This window comes from Zingiber officinale, chromosome 9A, assembly GCF_018446385.1.
Source record: "Zingiber officinale cultivar Zhangliang chromosome 9A, Zo_v1.1, whole genome shotgun sequence".
In the NCBI taxonomy this organism is placed as follows: Eukaryota; Viridiplantae; Streptophyta; class Magnoliopsida; order Zingiberales; family Zingiberaceae; genus Zingiber; species Zingiber officinale.
Genome location: NC_056002.1, coordinates 123,958,020 through 123,981,268, shown reverse-complemented (window position 1 = coordinate 123,981,268; position 23,249 = coordinate 123,958,020).

The following is a 23,249-nucleotide window of genomic DNA, read 5'->3' as shown; positions in this document are numbered from 1 at the left end:
TAAAAACTTCCTTAATTATTTTTCGATGAAAAAGAAAATTTAATTAATTAAAAATCAATTTTCTTTTCTCAATTCATATGGTCGGCCACTTTCTCCCCAAAACAAGGAAAGTTTTAATTAAAAAAAATTAAAACTTCATAATTTGTTTCTGGAAATTTATAAAAAATTTCTCCAATAATTTTAATCCCTTCATGATTGGTTAGTAAAAAGGAAATTTTATAAATTAAAATCTTTCTTTTAAACATGTAGATATTTTTCAAAAAGGAAAGTTATCTCTAAAAATTAAAATCTCTTTTCAATCTACAAATAAGGAAAGATATCAAATCTTTTCATAATCTTTTGTAGAAACTAATAAAAGAGAATATTTAATTTTAAAACTTTCTTTTAAAACATGAACATGGTTAAAAAGGAAAGTTTTCTCAAAATTAAAATCTCTTTTCAATCTACAAATAAGGAAAGATTTCAAATCTTTTCTTAATCTTTTGTAGAAGGCTATAAAAGGAAATATTTAAATTTTAAACTCTTTTTTAAAACCATGATATTCACATAAGAAATAATTTTAATAAAAATTCCTTTTAATTTTCAAGTGGCCGGCCACCTAAGCTTGGACCCAAGCTTTGACCGGCCACCAACTTGGCTCATCCACGTGGTCTTGGCCGGCCCTAGCTTGGGTTCCAAGCTAGCTTGGTCGGCCCCATTAGGATGGGTAAAAAGGTGGGTATGTGGTGGGAATAAATCTCTATATACAAGAGGCTACAATAGGGACCGAGAGGAGGAATTGATTTTGGTCTCCCGATGAAATTAAGCTTCCCGTGTTCGCCCCGAACACACAACTTAACTTCATCAATAATAATTCATACCACTAAAGAATTATTATTGAACTACCGCACCAATCCCAAATTATATTTTTGGGCTCCTTCTTATTATGAATATGTTAGTTTCCCTATGTTTAAGATGTCGAATGCCCACTAATTAAGTGAGTTACTGACAACTCATTTAATTAATATCTTAGTCCAAGAGTAGTACCACTCAACCTTATCGTCATGTCGGACTAAGTCCACCTGCAGGGTTTAACTTAACAATCTTTATGAGCTCCTCTTGGGGACATTATCAACCTAGATTACTAGGACACAGTTTCCTTCTATAATAAACAAGTCACACTATAAGTAACATCATTTCCCAACTTATCGGACATTTTGATTTATCGAGCTAAATCTCACCCTTTGATAAGTCAAAGAAATAAATATTAAATATATGTGCTTGTTATTATATTAGGATTAAGAGCACACACTTCCATAATAACTAAGGTCTAGTTCTTTTATTAAATCAGTATAAAAAGAACTTACCTTAAATGGTCCTGCTCAATACACTTAGAGTGTACTAGTGTAATCTATTAGTCAAGATAAACTAATACCTAATTACACTACGACTATTCCAATGGTTTGTTCCTTTCCATCTTAGTCGTGAGCTACTGTTTATAATTTATAAAGAACCGATAACATGATCTTCTGTGTGTGACACCACACACTATGTTATCTACAATATAAATTAATTGAACATCTACATTTGGTATATATAAATGTAGACACTTGACCAATGTGATTCTTATAAATGTCTATACAAAAGCTAGGCTTTTAGTATACACTCCAACGATCTCCCACTTATACTAAAAGACTATGTTGCCATAAATGCTACCATACATCTGATTCCCATCCCTTCAATATGTCCATCAAAAGCTCTTGCCTTAAGGACCTTAGTGAAAAGATCTACAGGTTATCACTTGATGCAATATAGGCGGCAACAACTTCTCCTCATTATATGATGTCTCGTATTGGGTGGTACTTGCGCTCTATTATGTTTACTTGCCTTATGGACTCATGGTTTCTTCGAGTTTGCTACTGCACCAATATTATTACAATAAATTGTAATAATCTTTGGGCAAACCAGAAATCATATCTAAGTCCATTTTGAGGTTACTGAGTCATTCAGCTTCTATGGCTGCCTCTGAGGCTGCCACATACTCAACTTCCATAGTGGAGTCTGAAAAGCACCTATGCTTAACACTCCTCCATAGTTATGGCTTTACCTCCTAAAGTAAACACAAAACCCCCGAGGTCGACTTACTATTGTCCCTATCTGATTGGAGGTCAAAATTCGTGCAACCCACAAGGACCAAATTATCTGCCTTGTAAGCTAGCATATAATCTCTAGTGCCTCTAAGGTACTTTAATATATGCTTTACCGCAGTCCAATGTCCTTGTCCAGGGTTACTTAGATATTTGCTAACTATGCCCTCAACAAAACAAATCTCTGATCTCGTGCATAGCATACATTAAGCTTTCGATGGCCGAAGCATAAGGAACTGCCTTCATTTTCTCTATCTCCTTTGATATCTTCGGAGATATCTCTTTAGATAAAGCTACTCCATGCTAAAAAGGTAAGAAACCTTTCTTGGAGTTTTGCATGCTTAGACGAGCTAGGATAGTATGAAGCTCAGGATAAACACAGCATTCTTTTCTTGTGATCCTTTTGATCCTGAGAATATGTGTGCACTCTCCTAAGTCCTTCATATTGAATTGTTCAGACAACCATACCCTTACTTCCGACAACACTTTGATATTGTTTCCAACTACCAAAAATGTCATCTACGTATAGTACAAGAAATACCACCACGCTTCCATCACTACTTGTATACACAAGACTCATCTGGGCACTGAATAAATCTATAGGTCTGGATTACTTCATTAAACCAGATGAACCAAGACCTTGAAGCTTTTCTTCAGTCTATAGACTAATTGATCTTGCACACAAGATGCTTTTTGCCCTTTGCGATGAACCCTTCTGGTTGGTTTATATGGATATTTTCTTCAAGACTTCCATTAAGGAAAGCTGTCTTGACATCCACTTACCAAATCTCATAGTCCATATAGATAAAAGAATCCGGATAGACTTAAGCATGGTTACCGGTGAAAAAAGTTTCTTTTTTCAACAAGCCTTGCTTTGAAAGTTTCCACCTTCCTGTCTATCCCTCTTTTCCTACTGTAGACCTATTTACACCAAATAGCTTTTACACCATTTGGTGGTTCTATAAGCTCCCAGATTTTATTAGAATACATATATTCTAATTCTATATGCATTGCTCTTTACAAAGATGTTGTATCTTTATCTTAGAGCGCTTCATCATATGTCTGGGAATCAGGTTCATGTTCACCAGGGATCAGGTCCAAAGACTCTCCCAAAACATGAATCTCTTAGGTTGCCTAACAACTCTCCCACTATGACGAGGTACTTTCTGTAATTGTGTATCATTTGTGATACGTGTTGCAGTTTCTTGTGATATTTCATCTTGTACAGTTGGTACTAGATTAGACGTGTCCTTTAATTTCCTTAAGAACAATTTTTTTTTTTACTCATGGACTTGTGGTTCATAGTATAGTCTTTTTCTAAAATCGGGCATTGGTGCCAATAATGACCTTCCGATTTTAAGGTCTATAAACCTCTTTTCGTTTTTCTAGGATAACTCACAAACAAGTGAACTCATGTCCAATCTTATCAGTGTCTCTCATCCTAGACCACCCAAATCCGAATATGCCTCAGACTAGGCTTACGCCCATTCTGCAATTCTATGGGAGTAGAGAGTTCTGACTTAGAAGGTACTATGTTTACTTCCGTTTCCAATGTATATCCTTAAAACGATTTTGGTAATTTTCTGAATAACTCACCATTGATCTAATTATTCCATAAGAGCCTTATACCTTCTTTCTACTACACCATTCTGTTGGGGTGTACCAGGTACAGTTAGTTGGGATTGAATCCCGACTTCTGATAAGTGACTCCTAAACTCTCCTAAGAGGTACTTGTTACTACGATTTCATCGTAGTATCTTGATACTTTTACTTTGACGTTACTCCACTTCATCCTAGTATTTTTTTGAACTAATCAAAGCACTTAGACTTGTGGAGAGTCAAGTAAATGTATCCTTATCTCGAATAGTCGTCTATAAAAGAGATGAAATATTCGAAACAACCTCTTGCCTAGATAGTCAAAGGTTTACACAAATCAGAATGAACCAATTCCAACATATCTTTGGCTCTATACCCCTTTAAAAGCTTCTTGGTTATTTTTCCTTCCAAGTAAGACTCGCAGGTTGGAAAGATTTCCACTACCAATGAACACAAGAGTTCATTGGTTATTATCCTTTGAATCCTACTCAAGTTAATATAACCTAGCCTTGGATGCTAAAAATATGATTGGTTCATTTCCGAAGGTTACTTTCTCTTAAAGTTAAAAAATGTGTTATTAATTTCCATTTATTGCATCGTGGGAGTTATTGGATTATAAATTGTCAACCAACGTACTAAAACAGATAACTTCCCTATTTTTCTTGATAACAAGTTTGTTATCAAAATAGACAGAATATCTATTCTTTAATAGTTTAGAAACTGAAATCAGGTTATTTCTAAACTTAGTACGTAAAGACAATTTCTAATAATCCATATTTTATTCCTATCAAAGGATAAACATCTCCCACTGCAACAGTTGCTACTTTTATAGCAGTGCCCATGTGGACGGTGATTTATATAGTTGTCGGATTTCCTAGAACCCCTGCAATGAATTACAGACATAATCAGTGGTTCCTGTATCTACACACCAGGTACTGGTAGATAACACCACTAAATATGTTTCAACAACTAATAAAATACACCGTTATTGTTCTTAGTTTTGTGAGAACAGTCTACCTTAATGTCCAAGTTTTCCAATCATTACAATTGGGACTACTAAGTCTATTCTATAGTATAACAGCTAGGGGATTGACTAACATTTGAAAACCTAAGAATCACAAAATTATTTGGTCAAGACTAACATTTCAAAATCCCCATGAATTTTGTATGCCACGTTAGTGTGGACGTATACAAATTCTAAAACGAGATTTTATCCATTAATTTTATTATCTTGTCAACCTATGACAAATAAAATTAATAGTTGATCTGTCTTTGATCAAATATTTGGTCAAGACTCTAAATTTAAAATAATATTGATTTCTCTAACAATACTATTTAAATTTACCAACACCTCAAAACACGGTGAATTTTGCATGCCACGTTAGTGTGGACGTATACAAAATCATCATTTGTAAGAGGAGGGTTTTACCCATTAACTATCTTGTCAACCTAACTTTATGACAAATAAAATTATCTCAAACACCGTTAATTTTGTATGTCACGTTATTGTGGACGTATACAAAATCAATCATTTGTAAGAGGGATTTTAACCCATTAATTTTATTATCTTGTCACCCTAGTTTTATGACAAATTAATAGTTGGTTTCCCTTTGGTCACACAAGTGATAGCAGTGACTCCATTGGGGAGGATACTATTAAATGTGTCTGTAACGACCCGGCCCTCTTGGCCCATTTGGCGGCCCATTTGGCGACCCTCGGGTCGTCGACTGTCGGCCCTTATGTCGTCGGCCAATTTGGCGACCTCTCTTGTCGTCGACCGACGACCCTTGGCTGTGCCGTTACTCACTAGGACTTCCCACCCCTGGCAGTGGATTTTTGCCTCCCCCAGGATTCGAACTCTAAACCTCCAGGCTTAAGTATTAGAGTTTATGAATCCTGGTAACCAAGTGAGATGATCTCACTTGGTTACCAGGATTCATAAACTCTAATACTTAAGCCTGGAGGTTTAGAGTTTGAATCCTGGGGGAGGCAAGAATCCACTGACCAGGCACGGTCAAGGGTCGTCGGTCGACGACAAGAGAGGTCGCCAAATGGGCCGACGACATAAGGGCCGACGGTCGACAACCCGAGGGTCGCCAAATGGGCCAAGAGGGTCGGGTCATTACAATAAAAGGCGCCTTTTGTTGTAACGACCCAGCCCTCTTGGCCCATTTGGCGGCCCATTTGGTGGCTCATTTGGTGACCCTCGGGTCGTCGACCGTCGACCGTCGGTCGTGCCGTTACTACTAGGTTATCTAAACCTAGGGACGACTATGGGAGCCCAACCCAAGGACAACTGAGAGTCCAGTACAGTGCCACTGATAAAAGTAAAATACTTGTTATCTTTTAATACTTCTAATATATAATGCCTCGGCATTTTCTTTAGCACCTTGTGTGCCAAATTCCCTAAAGTCTCGACTTTGGGATCTACTTAAGGCCTTGGCCTTTTTCTTTCTTTTCTTTATCTTTCTTATACTTTTCTTAAACTCAAAATACTGATAGGGAACTCAAAATTTGTAACTGAAATGCTTAATGAAAAATCTACACTGCAATGCTTAATTAAAATCTGCATTATAAGCTTATATAAAAATCTGCACTTATAAGCTTAATTAAAATCTGCACTATAGGCTTAATTAAAATCTGCACTATAAGCTTAAATAAAAATCTGCACTATAAGCTTAATTAAAATCTGCACTATAGGCTTAATTAAAATCTGCACTATAAGCTTAATTAAAATCTGCACTATAGGCTTAATTAAAATCTGCACTAAAAGCTTACATAAAAATCTGCATATGAGCTTAATTAAAATCTGCACTATAAGCTTAATTAAAATCTGCACTATAAGCTTAAGTAAAAATCTGCACCTATAAACTTAATTAAAATCTGCACTATAAGCCTACATAAAAATCTGCACTATAAGCTTAATTAAAATCTGATACTTAAGTCTGAAGGTTTAGAGTTCGAATCCTGGGGAGGCAAAAATCCACTGACCAAGGGTGGAAAGTCCTAGTGAGTAATGGCACGGCCAAGGGTCGTCGGTCGACGACATTAGAGGTCGCCAAATGGGCCGACGACATAAGGGTCGACGGTCGACGACATGAGAGGTCGCCAAATGGGCCGCCAAATGGGCCAAGAGGGTCGGGTCATTACAATAAAAATGCACCTTTTATTGTAACTACCCGACCCTCTTGGCCCATTTGGCGGCCCATTTGGCGACCTCTCATGTCGTCGACCGTCGGCCCTTATGTCGTCGGCCCATTTGGTGACCTCTAATGTCGTCGACTGACCAGGATTCATAAACTCTAATACTTAAGCCTGGAGGTTTAGAGTTCGAATCTTGGGGGAGGCAAAAATCCAATGACTAGGGGTGGAAAGTCCTAGTGAGTAATGGCACGGCCAAGGGTCGTCGGTCGACGACATTAGAGGTTGCCAAATGGGCCGACGACATAAGGGCCGACGGTCAACGACATGAGAGGTCACCAAATGGGCCGCCAAATGGGCCAAGAGGGTCGGGTCGTTACAATTTAATTTTAAAACTTCCTTTTAAAACATGAACATGGTTAAAAAGGAAAGTTTTCTCAAAATTAAAATCTTCTTTCAATCTACAAATAAGGAAAGATTTCAAATCTTTTCTTAATCTTTGGTAGAAGGCTATAAAAGGAAATATTTAAATTTTAAACTCTCTTTTGAAACCATGATATCCACATAAGAAATAATTTTAATAAAAATTCCTTTTAATTTTCTAGTGGCCGGCCACCTAAACTTGGGACCCAAGCTTTGGCCAGCCACCAACTTGGCTCATCCACGTGGTCTTGGCCGGCCCTAGCTTGGGTTCCAAGCTAGCTTGGTCGGCCCCATTAGGATGGGTAAGAAGGTGGGTATGTGGTGGGAATAAATCTCTATATACAAGAGACTACGATAGGGACCGAGAGGAGGAATTGGTTTTGGTCTCCCGATGAAATTAAGCTTCCCGTGTTCGCCCCGAACACACAACTTAACTTCATCAATAATAATTCATACCACTATAGAATTATTATTGAACTACCGCACCAATCCCAAATTACATTTTTAGGCTCCTTCTTATTATGAGTGTGTTAGTCTCCCTATGTTTAAGATGTTGAATGCCCACTAATTAAGTGAGTTACTGACAACTCATTTAATTAATATCTTAGTCCAAGAGTAGTACCACTCAACCTTATCGTCATGTCGGACTAAGTCCACCTGCAGTGTTTAACATAACAATCTTTATGAGCTCCTCTTGGGGACATTATCAACCTAGATTACTAGGACACAGTTTCCTTCTATAATAAACAAGTCACACTATAAGTAACATCATTTCCCAACTTATCGGACATTTTGATTTATCGAGCTAAATCTCACCCTTTGATAAGTCAAAGAAATAAATATTAAATATATGTGCTTGTTATTATATTAGGATTAAGAGCACACACTTCCATAATAACTAAGGTCTAGTTCTTTTATTAAATCAGTATAAAAAGAACTTACCTTAAATGGTCCTGCTCAATACACTTAGAGTGTACTAGTGTAATCTATTAGTCAAGATAAACTAATACCTAATTACACTACGACTATTCCAATGGTTTGTTTCTTTCCATCTTAGTCGTGAGCTACTGTTTATAATTTATAAAGAACCGATAACACGATCTTCTGTGTGTGACACCACACACTATGTTATCTACAATATAAATTAATTGAACATCTACATTTGGTATATATAAATGTAGATACTTGACCAATGTGATTCTTATAAATGTCTATATAAAAGCTAGGCTTTTAGTATACACTCCAACAATATCTACTCCTATGGTAAAAAATATGTATGTCAAGATGTGACAATAGGACATATGAACCTGATGCCTAGTGATGAGACTGGATACATGTATGACATTATGAAACATATGTAATACAATGTCAATGTCTAGATACTGACAAAGAGTATACAAGAAGAAAGAGTGGGAGGTCGCATCATCGCAACGTCGTGAGATGTGATCAGCAAAATGCATGTGATTAGGACTCGATATAGGATTTAGTCCTGGACCCTAAGGGAGAGTGACCTAAAGTCAGTCACTATAGGTAGTCTCTCCTCCCAAAAAAAAGTACATATAGATCGTATCTATGTAATATGGGAGTAGGGCTTGCCAAATGGCAGATTCCTACCAGGGTAGCATAAAAATGTGTATGCAGATCTCCTAAGTCCTAAACTATCATATAATAAGGTGGGGGAAAAGTGAAAATCCTTTCCACCAACTCTGGTGGAGTAGGTCAGGTCATCCATCTTTTCTAAGTTGTTGTAGAATTGAGCACACAAATTGAGATTTATTGCATGACTGCAGTAAACCAGTTTATCTAACTGGTAGTGCTTAATAATCTATATGATAGAGGCGGAATATTGAGTAAAAAAGGTTCTACTTAAGTACCTAGATTTCAGGGAGACATATGTATGCTGTAAAAAAGATAACTTAAGTTGTTAAGTAGAGAATCTGGCATCTGTAGATGGAGTATTGCTAGGCCTAGGGGTAACATGTCATCTTTTCCTAATTGTATACAAGCATATAAACATAAATTGGCAAATAAAACACATAAGAATTGAGGATTGACAAGATAAACTAAGTTGAGGTTATACCTAGGAGGCATTTTAAGGTTTTGGTAATGAAAACGTTGAGAAATCGTTGCTGGAAGGCGCCTTGTCGAGTCTGAGATCGTGAACAGAAAGACCTATGTTCGCTGGAAAAACGCAGCTTGAAGGTGCCTTCAAGCTTAATAGAAGGCGCCTTCTATAGGTTATAGAGGTCACCTTCAACTGAAGGCGTCTTCCACTGCTTAGGTGGGATTTTTCCCGCCTCTCTTGAGGGTGCCTCCGATGGTGTCGGAGGCACCTTTTTTTTACTTTAAGTTTAAATTTTAAATTTAAGTTTAATTTCTATTTTTAATTTTAAGTTTAATTTTAAATTTTAATTTTAATTTAAAATTTTTAATTTTTAATTTTTAATTTTAAATTTTAAATTTTAATTTAATTCTAAATTTTAAATTTAAGTTTAATTTTAATTTTTAATTTTTAAATTTTAAGTGTAAGTTTAAGTTTAAAATTTAAAGTCCTTAGTCATCTCACTCGATCTACGTTTTCAATTAGGGAATCCAATAATTTTGTGAGATGAGTTAAGTTTAATTTCAGGGTTTGGTTTAACTTGATGTTAGATTCAAGTTTAACTTTGAGTTCAACAAATAAGCATTCTTTGGATAAACTTCTGAGCTATGGTGAGTCACCTGCACATCATTAGAGTAACCATGCCTTCGAGGTTTTTCAAATAGTCCTATCCACTGAACTTAGTACAAAACTTTGATGTAACTAATTAGGATTCGTAAGGGGTAACTTTAGTTAGTACCACTAAGTCAAATGCACCGGGTCGAAGCCATATCTTCCTAGACATGCATAGACAGAGTTTCCCTAACCTACTATCATCCAAAACTTTATCAGTACATTTATCAAGTTAAACTATTGTCCCTATTTTGGTTAGTCTTAATTACCCAGCCGGGTAAGTTATTATTTTGGAGGTGACAACTAATTTGAAGCCTCCCCCTGAATTGTTGAGTTTGATTTTTAAGTTTTGGGTTTGTGTCGATTACGTTTATAATTATAGTGGACTTGATGGCAATTTGATTTGTTTGATTTTATTTCGTTTTTAAGTTTAGAATTTAGTTTTGAAGGTTTATTTTGGTTTGAATTTAAGGTTTTAGTTGGATTTGATTGTATACAATGGATCTCATTTTTAGGTACATAATATTGATTGATTCCTACTTGCGTGATTATGCACGCTTTTGGAACCCAAGCTTTAGTTTGGGTCTTATTTGATTAACTAATGATATAATGGATTTTTTTGGTTGAGTTGGACTTGTATCTGAGTCCGGACTTGTTGTACATAGCTCTTTATGACCTAACTATCATGTCGAGATACTTGGGCCTAGTTGTGAATTTTTGTAATAATTCTTTTAGTTCAATTATTTCATTTTTTAGTTTGAGATTATCCTCCTCAAGTTTTGCAACTTGAGTTGGGATTTTAGCTTGAATTGGTTCAGTTGTTGAACTTGATTTTAGTTATTCATTAAGTTTGTTATTTTCTTTTGTTAGTTCATTTATGCAATTTTTAGAGTTAGTTAATTTCTTATTTAAACATGCAATAATTTTGAAAAATCTTTTGCTTAAAGTAAAGTATACCTCATTGGAACCTTCGGAAACTAGTGCGGACTCGTGGCTCAATTCGGATTTGGATCCGTCTTATGATTCATTCTCTGATTCTGATTTGTAAGCCATCAACGCGAGGTAGTTGGTGTGTTGCGGTTCTCTACTATCCGATTCATCTCTGGACGATTCGTCCCACATTGCTTTAAGGGCCTTCTTTTTTTTCAAATTCAATCAATCGGTCTTGTAGTGCCCCTTCTTGTTACATCCAAAGTAGGTCATATTCTTGCTGTTAGAATTAGAGGTGGAGTTGATCTTTTGTAGGTCCTTTTTGCTGAAACTCTTCTTTGTCCTAGTGAACATCTTTCTTACCAGGTTCATCAGGTATTCTTCATCCTCTGAGTCTTGGTCAGACTCAATTTCAGGTTCAGGTTTGGTTTTGAATTTTTCTTTTGATGTCCCTACAATAAGATCAATACCTTTCTCGATTTTGGCGTTAGTCTTTTTATGTAGCTCTAATTTACAAAATAGTTCATCTAATTTTAATTTTGACAAATTCCTCAAAATCTTATAAGCATCCACGATGGATGCCCACAGTGCATTTCGAGGAAACACATTTAGAGCATACCTGATTAAATCCCGATTCTCCATCTGGTGGCCGATGGTGTGAAGTCCCTTGAAGATATCTTTTATCCTCGCGTGCAGAAGACTGGCAGTCTCACCTTCTTGCATTTTTATATTAAACAATTTATTTAGATATAAGTCTCTTTTCATTACCTTTGCGTCGTTGGTCCCCTCGTGTAGTTCTATGAGTTTGTCCCATAGCTCTTTGGCATTTTCGTGAGGGTCGACGAGTAGCTCTTCTTTTGTTAACCCGCTCTGGATTGTGTTGAGGACCTTGAAGTCAATTTGTGCTTTTTTCTTCATTTTCATATTCTAATTTTCCGGGTCCAATAGAATTCCGGCGACGTCCATGTAAGGGAATAGGTTGCTAAACACGCAAACGCATAGCGGAAAAACCTATTTCCTCCAGAAGATCCATGCAAAGGGAAACATAATCTTATACTAAGTTAGATCTAAATACATGATAGAGTTATACCTTTGAAGCATGCTCACGATCTCCTGACAACTCGGATCACAGCACGATCAAGCGTTCGAGCCTCTACGGTATCCACACGAACAAGCCTTGCCTTCATTTGTCTCACAAACTCAACAAGCTGGAGAAGGAAACACACAAGGTTGTGCTAGCAACCTCAAATGTATGTTTCGGCCAAGATGGGAAGGAGGAAGAAGAAGAAGTAAAATAGACCTTTCACCTTCTCAAGTGATCAAATCTTTTGAAAAATATCATCCAAATTATATTTATAGCCATCCCATGGAATACCAAGAGTCTCCACCCTTTCATCTTCTAATCTAATGGCTCAAAATCAACTATTCAATCCAATGGTTGAATTTTGACCATTCAACTTCCTTGGTGAACTCAAGTTCACCCAATGAGTCTAACCCATTGATTCCCATACAATTCGACTCAATCCAACAATTGGATCGATTTGAGTCTAACTCAATGAGTCTAATTCGGATTACACTTAATCCAATGAGTGGGTTCATTCGAGTCTAACTCAATGATTAATCCAAAAAGCCTAATCATCTCGTGATTGGCTCTTAGGGCTAATTACTAACAATTTCCCACTAGCACTAGTGTCAATCACCACTAAGATGACACCAACACTTTGGATTTACCCATTATTCTTAATATCCTTTGTATTTTAGTCAAACTAAAATACCCATCTCCATATCAACTTGTTCTTTGTGTGTGACCCTGTAGGCTCTCGTAACGTTGGCAATGTATCCAAATCAACATTTGCGATACATAAGCAATGAGTGGCATCTAGCAAGGCATCATTGCTACCCAAGTGACGAGAAAGTCATGATCCAACCTAACCTTTCCGTGGCTATCATGTTGTATGACTTAGTCCCTCTATTCTTAATATCTAGATTGATCAATGAGGCATAGACCGTGTTATCCTCTTATCAATCTTTATGTTTCTTGATCTCCAAGTAGACACACTCAATTAAATAAGCACAATATCTCATATTGACTTATTTGTGTATGACCATGCTTTCTTGTGTCCTACTAATCAAGGGGCCCACACATATCGCTTCCGTCATATGGAAGGGATAGATCCCATCTACATGCATACCCAGTGATCGACTTTATAGTCCACCCTGTTATGGGTGACATTTGGCGATACCAAAGTATACAACTTCTTATGTAGGGAACCGTAGTGACTTCAGTTCTAAGGACTATTCATACCAATAGTCACATGAAAATATTTATGACACTCATATAACGATCCATGAAACATTCTCATGGCGGGTCATTCAGTATATATTCTCTAACATATACCCATGTGTCAACCTGATATTACATATCCATGACTTGTGAGATCAATTCATCCGTTGACCTACATGCTAGTCTCAACGCATTAATATTGTCCTTGTATATTAATACTCGACCAAGAATAGTTAAGAGTAGTATTCTCTACAATATCTCACTATCAATTCAATTAATTGATATATTGTAGATATGAACCTACTACCCAAGGACATTATTATATTTATTAAATCGGCACTAAACTGGAATAAATATAATAACCATAACCATTGCCTTTTATTAATAATGATATATGATACAAAATGAGCCCTTTATATGTTAGCAATTTCGAGCCGCAAAAACCGCTTTTTGACCCCGAAGCTAGCCACGGATCCATGCGAAGATAAGTAAAATTGTACATGTATATGTTTGTCTACACTAGATCTACCTTAGATCTACATGAAAAAAGAAGAAACCCTTGTAGTGATGCCCTTTACTTATCCCGCTCGTCCAAACGGTTGTCGGATCTCATAGAGTGTCAAGTGTACACTCCTCTACACGTATCCACATGGACAAAAGGTGGAGAAAAACCACTTAGAGTGTGCTAGAACCCTTGAGTGGTTTCGGCAATGGAGGAGAAGGAGAGCAAGAGAAGAGAGGAAGAGGAAGAGGAAGAAGAAGCCTTGAATGAGAATTCACTCACCACTAATGTGGCCGGCCACTAAATGAGACGTTTTAAACCTCCATGTAATACCAAGAGTCATGGCTCTTGGTTTCCCTCATGAGGTGATACACATTGATGTAGCCTTGATGATGTGGAACACCATCATTGGCTGGCCCATGCCAAGTCACCATGACGTGGCATTTGGTCAAGTCAAACTTGACCCTTCATCTTCCCTCTCAAGTCAAGTCAAATTTGACCTCTTATCTCCCATTATTGATCAAATCTAACCTTTGATTCAAATCAATTTAATTTAATGAATCTCTATTCATTGGTTTAAATTGACTCAATGAATCATAGTCTAAACTAGACTCATTTGACACATGAATCAAATTGAGTCCAACTCAATTAGTCTAATTTGGATTACTCTTAATCCAATTTGGTTCATCACATGAACCTAATCCTCTTGGTCCATCATATGAACATAATCTCCATCTAATTGCCCTTTGTGTGTGACCCTATAGATTCTTGTAACGTTGGCAATGCTCCTAAACCCATTTAGAAACATAAGTAATGAGTGTTAGTTAGAGCCCTAGAGCCAATCATTTGATGATTGTATGGACTCATGTATATCATATTCTTGTATATTAATAAAGGCATTTGTTTGGTTATTATACTTATTTATATTAGTGCCAAATAGACTAAGTATAATAGCGTCCTTGAGTAGAAGGTTCATACCTATATCAATCGATTAGTTGAATCGATAGTGAGATGATATAGGGAACACTACTCTAAATCATTCCTAGTCGAGTATTAGCATTCAGGGACAATGTTAATACAATAAGACTAGCATGTAGGTCAGCTCGATGACTTGATCTCACAAGTCATGGATATAGAGATATCAAGCTGACACATGGGTATGCATTAGAGAATGTATATTGAATGACCCGTCATGAGAAAGTATCATGGATCGTTATATGAGTGTCATATACTTTCTCATGTGGCTATTAGTATGACTATTAGTCCTTAGACCTGAAGTCACCATGGATCCCTACATAAGGAGTTATGTACTTTAGTTTCGTCAAACGTCACCCGTAACTGGGTGGACTATAAAGGCGATTACTGGGTATGTAACGAATTATGTAGAGGGATGTGAGTGATGTAGATGGAATCTATCCCTCCCATATGACGGGAGCGACATCGGTATTCTTGATAGAGTGAGACCACTAAGTGCATGGCCATGCCCAAATGAGTCAACATTAGATGTTGAGCTCATTTGATCGAGTGAGTCTAACTTGGAGTTCAAGATTTAGATTGATTAGAGGATGACACGGTCTATGCCTCATATTGATCAATCTAGATGTCTAGGATAGAAGGACACTTGTCATTATTTTGTGAGTAGTCACAATTGGTAGTCACAAGGTGATGTCGGATCTCGACATTCTTGTAACTTGGGTAGTAATGATGTGTTGCTAGATACCGCTCATTACTTATGCTCCTAAATGGGTTTAGGGCATTGCCAACGTTACAAGAACCTATAGGGTCACACACTTAGGACAATTAGGTGGAGATTAGGTTCATATGATGAACCAAGAGGATTAGATTCATTTGATGAATCAAATTGGATTAAGAGTAATCCTAATTGGGCTAACTTGAGTTCGACTCAAGTTGATTCATGTGTTAAATGAGTCTAATTTAGATTTTGACTCATTGAATCAATTTAATTTAATGAATTAGATTCATTATATTAAGTTGGCTCGAATCAAATGATTGGATTAGATCCACCATGGTAGAGATTGAGTCAAGTTTGACTTGACTTGAGAAGGAAGACCAAAGGTCAATTTTGACTTGACCTTTTTGCCACCTCATTGGTGAGTTGGCATTAGGTGTGTTGGAGTGTATACTGAAAGCCTAAGCTTTGTAAACATTCATTATGAATAAAGAATCACATTTGGTCTAATTATCTATATTTGTTTGTAGTTGTTCATTTAATTTATATTGTAGATAACATAGTATGTGGTGTCACATACAGAAGATGATGTTATCAGTACCTTATAAATTATAAACAGTAGCTCACAACCAGAATGGAAAGGAACAAACCATTAGAATGTCGTAGTGTAATTAGGTATTAGTTTATCTTGACTATATAATTACACTAGTACACTCAGAGTGTATTGAGTAGGACCATTTGAGGTCGTTCCTTTTATACTGTCTTTATAAAGGAACAAAGACCTCAGTTATTATGGAAGTGTGTGCTCTTAATCCTAATATAATAACAAGCACATATGTTTGATATTTATTTCTTTAATTTATCAATGGGTGAGATTTAGTTCGATGAATCAATAAACCCGATAAATTGGGAAATGGTATCACTCATAGTGTGTGTTGTTGATTATAGAAGGAAACTGTGTCCTAGTGATACTAGGTTGATAATGTCCTCAAGAGGAGCTCATAAAGATTGTCATGTTAAACCCTGCAGGTGGACTTAGTCCGACATGATAATAAGGTTGAGTGGTACTACTCTTGGACTTAGATATTAATTAAATGAGTTGTCAGTAACTCACTTAATTAGTGGACATTCGATATCTTAAACACAGGGAGACTAACACACTCATAATAAGAAGGAGCCTAAAAATGTAATTTGGGATTGGTGCGGTAGTTCAATGATAGTTCTCTAGTGGAATGAATTATCATTGATAAAATTAAGTTGTGTGTTAGGGGCGAACACGGGATGCTTAATTTTATCGGGAGACCAAAACCAATTCCTCCTCTCGGTCCCTATCGTAGCCTCTTATTTATAGAGTACTATACCCATATATACCCACCTTCTATACCCACCTAAAGGGGGCCGGCCAAGCTAGCTTGGGAACCAAGCTAGGGCCGGCCTAAGCTTGGGTTTAAGGTGGCCGGCCCTAGCTTGAACCCAAGCTAGTAGGGCCGGCCATAATTAATTAAAAAGAAAATTTAATTTTAATGTTTATTATTATGTGGAAGATTTAATTTAAAGAGAATTAAAATTAAAATATCTCTCTTGTAAAAGATTTACAAAGATTAAAGAAAGAGATTAGATCTCTTTCCTTATTTGTAGATTGGAGAGATGTTTTATTTTCTCTTTAAAATTATTCACATGTTAATAAAATTAAAATTATAGATATTTCCTTTTATTAACCATGAAGAGATTTTAAAGAGAATTTTATTTTTAAAATTTCCGGAAACAAATAAGGAAAGTTTTAATTGTTGATTGAAACTTGTCCAATTTGCTTCCTATTGATTTGGCCGACCATCATTGTTTAATTGGGGAAATATTATTTTATTTTTCTCAATTAAATCATGTCAAGGAAATTAAGGAAAATTTATTGTAATTAAATTTCCTAATTTACCTAGGCCAAGGAATATAAAAGAAGGGGTGAGGGTGCCTTCACAAGATACAACATCTATTATTCCTCTCCCTCTTTTGTTCCTTGGTGTGGCCGGCCATCATCTCCTTCTCTTCCTCTTGTGGTGGCCGAACCTCTCCCTCTCCCTTGGAGTTCTTGTGGTGGCCGGATACTACTCGGAGAAGAAGAAAAAGAAGGAGAAAGCTAGCATCTCTTGGAGCTTGGTTAGTATTTTGGTTTTCTCCTTGGTAAAGCTTTTCTTTGTGGCCGAACCTTGCTTGGAGGAGAAGAAGGTGGTTGGTGGTTTCTCATCTTGGAAGATCGTTGCCCACACAACGTCCGAGGTTAGAAGAGGAATACGGTAGAAGATCAAGAGGTTTTTCTACAAGGTATAACTAGTAATTTCTATTTCCGCATCATGCTAGTTATTTATGGAAATAATACCAAATACAAGAGGCTTACGTTCTAGTATTTCGAATATGTTTTTTCGAGGTTGTGTTCTTTTGTTTCTTTCTTTTCCTTGTGATTTGATTGTTCTCTTTGGTTAACCTAAAGTTATTTTAGGAAATTAAATATTAGCTTTCTATTAAAGGTTTTGTCTAGTCGGTGGTGGTTGCTCCCATATCCAAGAAGGTCATGTGCCTCGCCACGTCAGTACTGGGAACCTTTTATGGAAATTAATATTTAATGGAATTAATAACTTAAGGAGACTTGGGTCGAGCGTGTTAAGTTCGCAGGAGATCCAAGTCAAAACCTAAAAGAACAAATAGATTAAGTTTTGGATCAAGCGTGTTAAGTTCCGCAAGCGATCCAAAATTTAATTTAAAAGAACACATGGTAGCTAGGAAAAGGTTCGGACCTTTGTACAAAATTTTTATGCAGTGGAACCTATAGGTTTTCCGAGTAGCAACCAACAATTGGTATCGAGCTAGGGTTTTGCCTCTGTGTATTTGGTATTTAGTTTAATTATGCACATGTCATACATAATTTAGGCTGGATAATAGTAGGATGTGCTAACTTTGTGGATGCAGGATCCAACTATTATGGCTTTTAGTTAATTATGTGTGTGATTGGACCCTTGGACATGTCAAGGGCAATTTATATGTGTGTGCATGATTGTATTAAAATACAGCAGGAGCTGTATTTAGTTTTATTAGGATTTTATTTTTGATCTAGATACATGTACATTCCTTTTATGGAATATAGGATCAAAATGTAAAATTCTATTTATGTCATGGATCGAATCTTGCAAAGCGTGGAACCTTCTAAGGACCGAGGCGCAGCGGAACTCGGAGCAAGATGGATGCGACAGTTAGACCCGGTGGCGGTGGCCAAATATGGCAGCAGCTTCGGATGACAACACACGGAGGACAATTAAAGATAAAAGCCATAATAGTTGAAAATTAGATTTTCTATTTATTGCTTTTATATTATGCTGTGTGTGCATGTTAGTTTACAAGTTTAGTAGGCTAGCATAGTTAAAATTCCTCATTTATAAATAACTAAGTGGGAGAGGGATTTTTATGTAAATCCCATGGTCTCCATTACTGGTTTGTAAGTGATGCAAACAAGCTTGCGCGTTGGCTCTGAGTGCCTTCCTCCATAACGGATGAGCTTGTTTGCGGATCACTAGAACAAACTTCCATTTTTGGATGACTATAGGAAGTTAATTAAGAGCGTGTGATCTTCCCCAACGGAAGGGGCATAATCTTATTAATGGACTTAGTGTCAAGTAATGGTGTACACTTAGACACATCTAATAGTATCCTCCCCAACGGAGTCACTGCTATTATTTGTGTGACCAAATAATACCAACTATTAATTTTATTTTTCAAAAAGTTAGGTTGACAAGATAATAAAATTAATGGGTTAAAACCCTCCTTTTACAAATGTTGAATTTGTATACGTCCACACTAACGTGGCATACAAAATTCACGGTGTTTTAAGGTGTTGGTTAATTTAAAATAGTATTGTTTGAGGAATCAATATTATTCTAAATTTAGAGTTCTGACCAAAAGTTATTTGTGATTCTTAGGATGTCTTTCAACCCACTATCCATCATACTTCAACAAAATAGACTTACTGGACCAAACTACATAGATTGGAAAAGAAACCTCGACATTGTTCTTACTGCTGAAAGCTATAAATATGTACTGACTGAGCAGTGCCCTGATGCACCTACTGGTGAATCTACCCAAGGAGATTGAATATCATAGGAAATGGGTAAAGCAGATGAGATGGCGCGGTGTTACATTTTGGCTTCAATGTCAAATGTATTGCAACATCGACATCAAGATTTACCAACGACCTATGATATTATGAACAATCTCAAGGAACTCTTTGGTCATCAAGATAGGGCTTCAGGCAAGAAGCCATGAGAAAGATAATGACAGCCACCATGCAGGGTACTCTGTGAGGGATCATATCCTAAAGATGATGGCTTATCCGAACGAGATACAGATCCTTGGAGGAGAAATTGATGGGAAACCCGGATCGATATGATCCTCCAAACGCTACAAGTTTTGAGCGGTTTCGTTTGAACTATAATATGAATAAGAGGGTTTATTCATTAGCGGAACTATTGAAAGCAGCTGAAGGATTATTTCGTCACAATGCTCAAATTCACTATGCTTGAAAATGGTTCTACTTCTAAGCTGAAAGGAAAGAAGAAGAAGAAACAATTTCAGCAAAGAAAGTGAATAAATCTCAGTCTCGGGATTTAAAGTCTGGAATGAAGAAGCGAAGGGCAAGTGCTTCATCTGCAAATTGGAAGGCGGGCTGTCCTCGTAAGAACCAAAACAAAGGTATATCTCATGCTCTAGTTGTTGAAACATGTTTAGCGGTGTTATCTACCAGCACCTGGTGTGTAGATACGGGCGCCACTGATCATGTCTGCAATTCCTTGCAGGGGACTATCTGAAGGGGAGATTACCGTCTACATGGGCAATGCTACTAAGGTGGCAGCTGTTGCAGTGGGAGGCGTCTACTTATCTTTTAGTAGAAATAAAAATTTGGTTTTAAGAAATTGTCTTTATGTACCCAGTTTTAGAAAGAATTTAATTTCAGTTTCTAAACTGTTTTTAGATGGATATTCAGTTTCTTTCAGTAACGATGTAGTTATTAAAAGAAATAAAGTGATTATCTGTTCTGGTACATTAGTTGGCAATTTGTATACTTTAAATCCAATTTCTTCCACAAAGCAAAACATGGAAATTTATAACTCATCTTCTAATTCTAATAAGAGAAAAGAACCTTCGCAAATGAACCAAGCATATCTTTGGCATCTAAGGCTTGGACATATTAACTTAAGTAGGATTCAGAGGCTTATAGCCGATGGACTTTTGAGTTCATTTGAGTTGGAAAATTTTCCAACTTGTGAATCTTGCTTGGAAGGTAAAATGACCAAGAGGTCGTTCAAGGCCAAGGGGTATAGAGCCAAAGAAGTGTTAGAGTTGGTTCACTCTGATTTGTGTGGTCCTATGTCTGTCCAGGCAAGAGGAGGTTTTGAATATTTTGTCTCTTTCATAGACGATTATTCAAGATATGGATACATTTACCTAATGCATGAAGTCCGAGTGCTTTGATAAGTTCAAAGAATACAAAGTGATGTGGAGAAGCGACTAGGTAAAGTATCAAGACACTACTGATCCGATCGTGGTGGCGAATACCTCTTAGGAGAGTTTAGGAATTACTTATCGAGGCCGGGATTCAATCCCAATTGTCTCCACCCGAACAGAATGGTGTGGCGAGCGAAGGAATAGGACTCTTATGGAGATGGTTAGATCAATGATAAGTTATTGAATTACAAATTCGTTTTGGGGATATGCTCTGGAAGCAGTTTTGAACTTAGTACCTTCTAAATCAGGTTTCTTCTACTCCCATAGAATTGTGGAATGGGCGAAAACCCGGTCTAAGACATATTCGGATTGGGGTAGTCCAGCACATGTCTGAAACCAGATCTTGATAAGTTAGAATCTCGTACGGAAGTTCGCGTGTTTGTAGGATATCCCAAAGGAACAAAAGGTGGTTTATTTTATAGTCCTAAAGACCAGAAGGTCATTGTTAGCACCAATGCCCGTTTTTAGAAGAAGACTATATAATGGATCACAAGCCCGATAGTAAAGTCGTTTTAGAAGAACTTAGAGAGGACATGTCTACTTCAATACCAACAATGCAAGATGAAGTACCACAAGAGGCGCAACACGTGTCACACATGATACACAACCACGAGATAGTGCCTCGTCGTAGTGGGAGGGTTGTGAGGCGACTGAAGATTCATGTTTTTGGGAGAGTCTTGGACTTGATCCGGGAAAACATGAAGGTCATATGAGAAAGCACTCCAAGATATAGATGCAACATCTTGGCAAAATGCGATGAATTCGAAATATAGTCTATGTACTCTAATAAGGTCCGGGAGCTTGTAGAACCACCGATGGTGTAAAAGCCGTTGGATGCAAGTGGATCTACAAAAGGAAAAGAGGGGACGGGAAGGTAGAAACCTTCAAAGCTAGGCTTGTTGCGAAAGGGTACACTCGAAAGAGGGAATCGATTATGAGGAAACCTTTTCACCGTAGCCATGCTTAAGTCTATCAGGATACTCTTATCCATTCTTTGCTCATATGGATTATGAGATTTGGCAAATGGATGCAAGATAGCTTTCCTTAATGGAAGTCTTGAAGAGAACATCCATATGAAGCAACCGAAGGATTTATTGAAAAGGCAAAGAGCATCTAGTATGCAAGCTCAATCGGTCCATTTATGGATTGAAGCAAGCTTGGTCTTGGAACATCCGGTTTAATGAAGTAATCCGATCATATGGATTTATTCAAAGTCCGGATGAGTCTTGTGTATATAAAAAGTGTAGCGAAGCGTGGTGGTATTTCTTGTACTATCGTAGATGATATTTTGTTAATTGGCAATAATGTCAAGGTATTATCGGGCGTAAGGGTATGGTTGTCCAAACAATTTGATATGAAGGACTTAGGAGAATGTGCACACATTCTTGGGATCAAAGTTATAAGGGATCGCAAGAAAAGAATGTTGTGTCTATCCCAAGCTTCATATATAGATACAATCCTTGCTCGTTTTAGCATGCAAGACTCAAGAAAGGTTTCTTACCTTTTAGACATGGAGTAGCTCTATCTAAAGAGATGTCTCCAAAGACATCAAAAGAGATAGAGGACATGAAAGCGGTTCCTTATGCTTCGGTGTAGGAAGCCTAATGTATGCAATGCTATATACGAGACCCGATATCTGTTTTGCGTAGGCATGGTCAGCAGATACAGAGTAACCTGACAAGGACATTGGACTGCGGTAAAGCATATATTAAAGTTCACGAGAAGGACTAGGGATTATATGCTAGTTTACCAAGCGGATGATTTGCTCCCTGTGGGTTACAGATTTTCAATCAAATAGGGACAATAGTAAGTCTACATCAGGCTATGTGTTTACTTTAGGAGGTGGAGCCATTTCATGGAGGAGTGTTAGCGAAGCGTTTGGACTCAACCATGGAAGTGAGTATGTAGCAGCCTCTGAGGGCTAAAGAAGCGGTATGGCTCGGGAACTTTCTAATGGACTTAGATGTGATTCTGGTTTGCCCAAGATCATCACAATTTATTGTGATAATAGCGATGATTGCAAACTCGAAGGAACCATGAGCTCATAAAGCGAGTAAACATATAGAGCGCAAGTACCTGATACGAGATATCGTGAGCGAGGAGAAGTTGTCATCGCCAAGATTGCATCGGCAGATACGTGATCCTTTCACTAAGGCCCTTAAGCTTTCGATCGGCATGTGGAGGAATGGGAATCGGATGTATGGTAGAAGATATGGCGACTTAGTCATTAGTATAAGTGGGAGATTGTTGGAGTGTATACTGAAAGCCTAAGCTTTGTAAACATTCATTATGAATAAAGA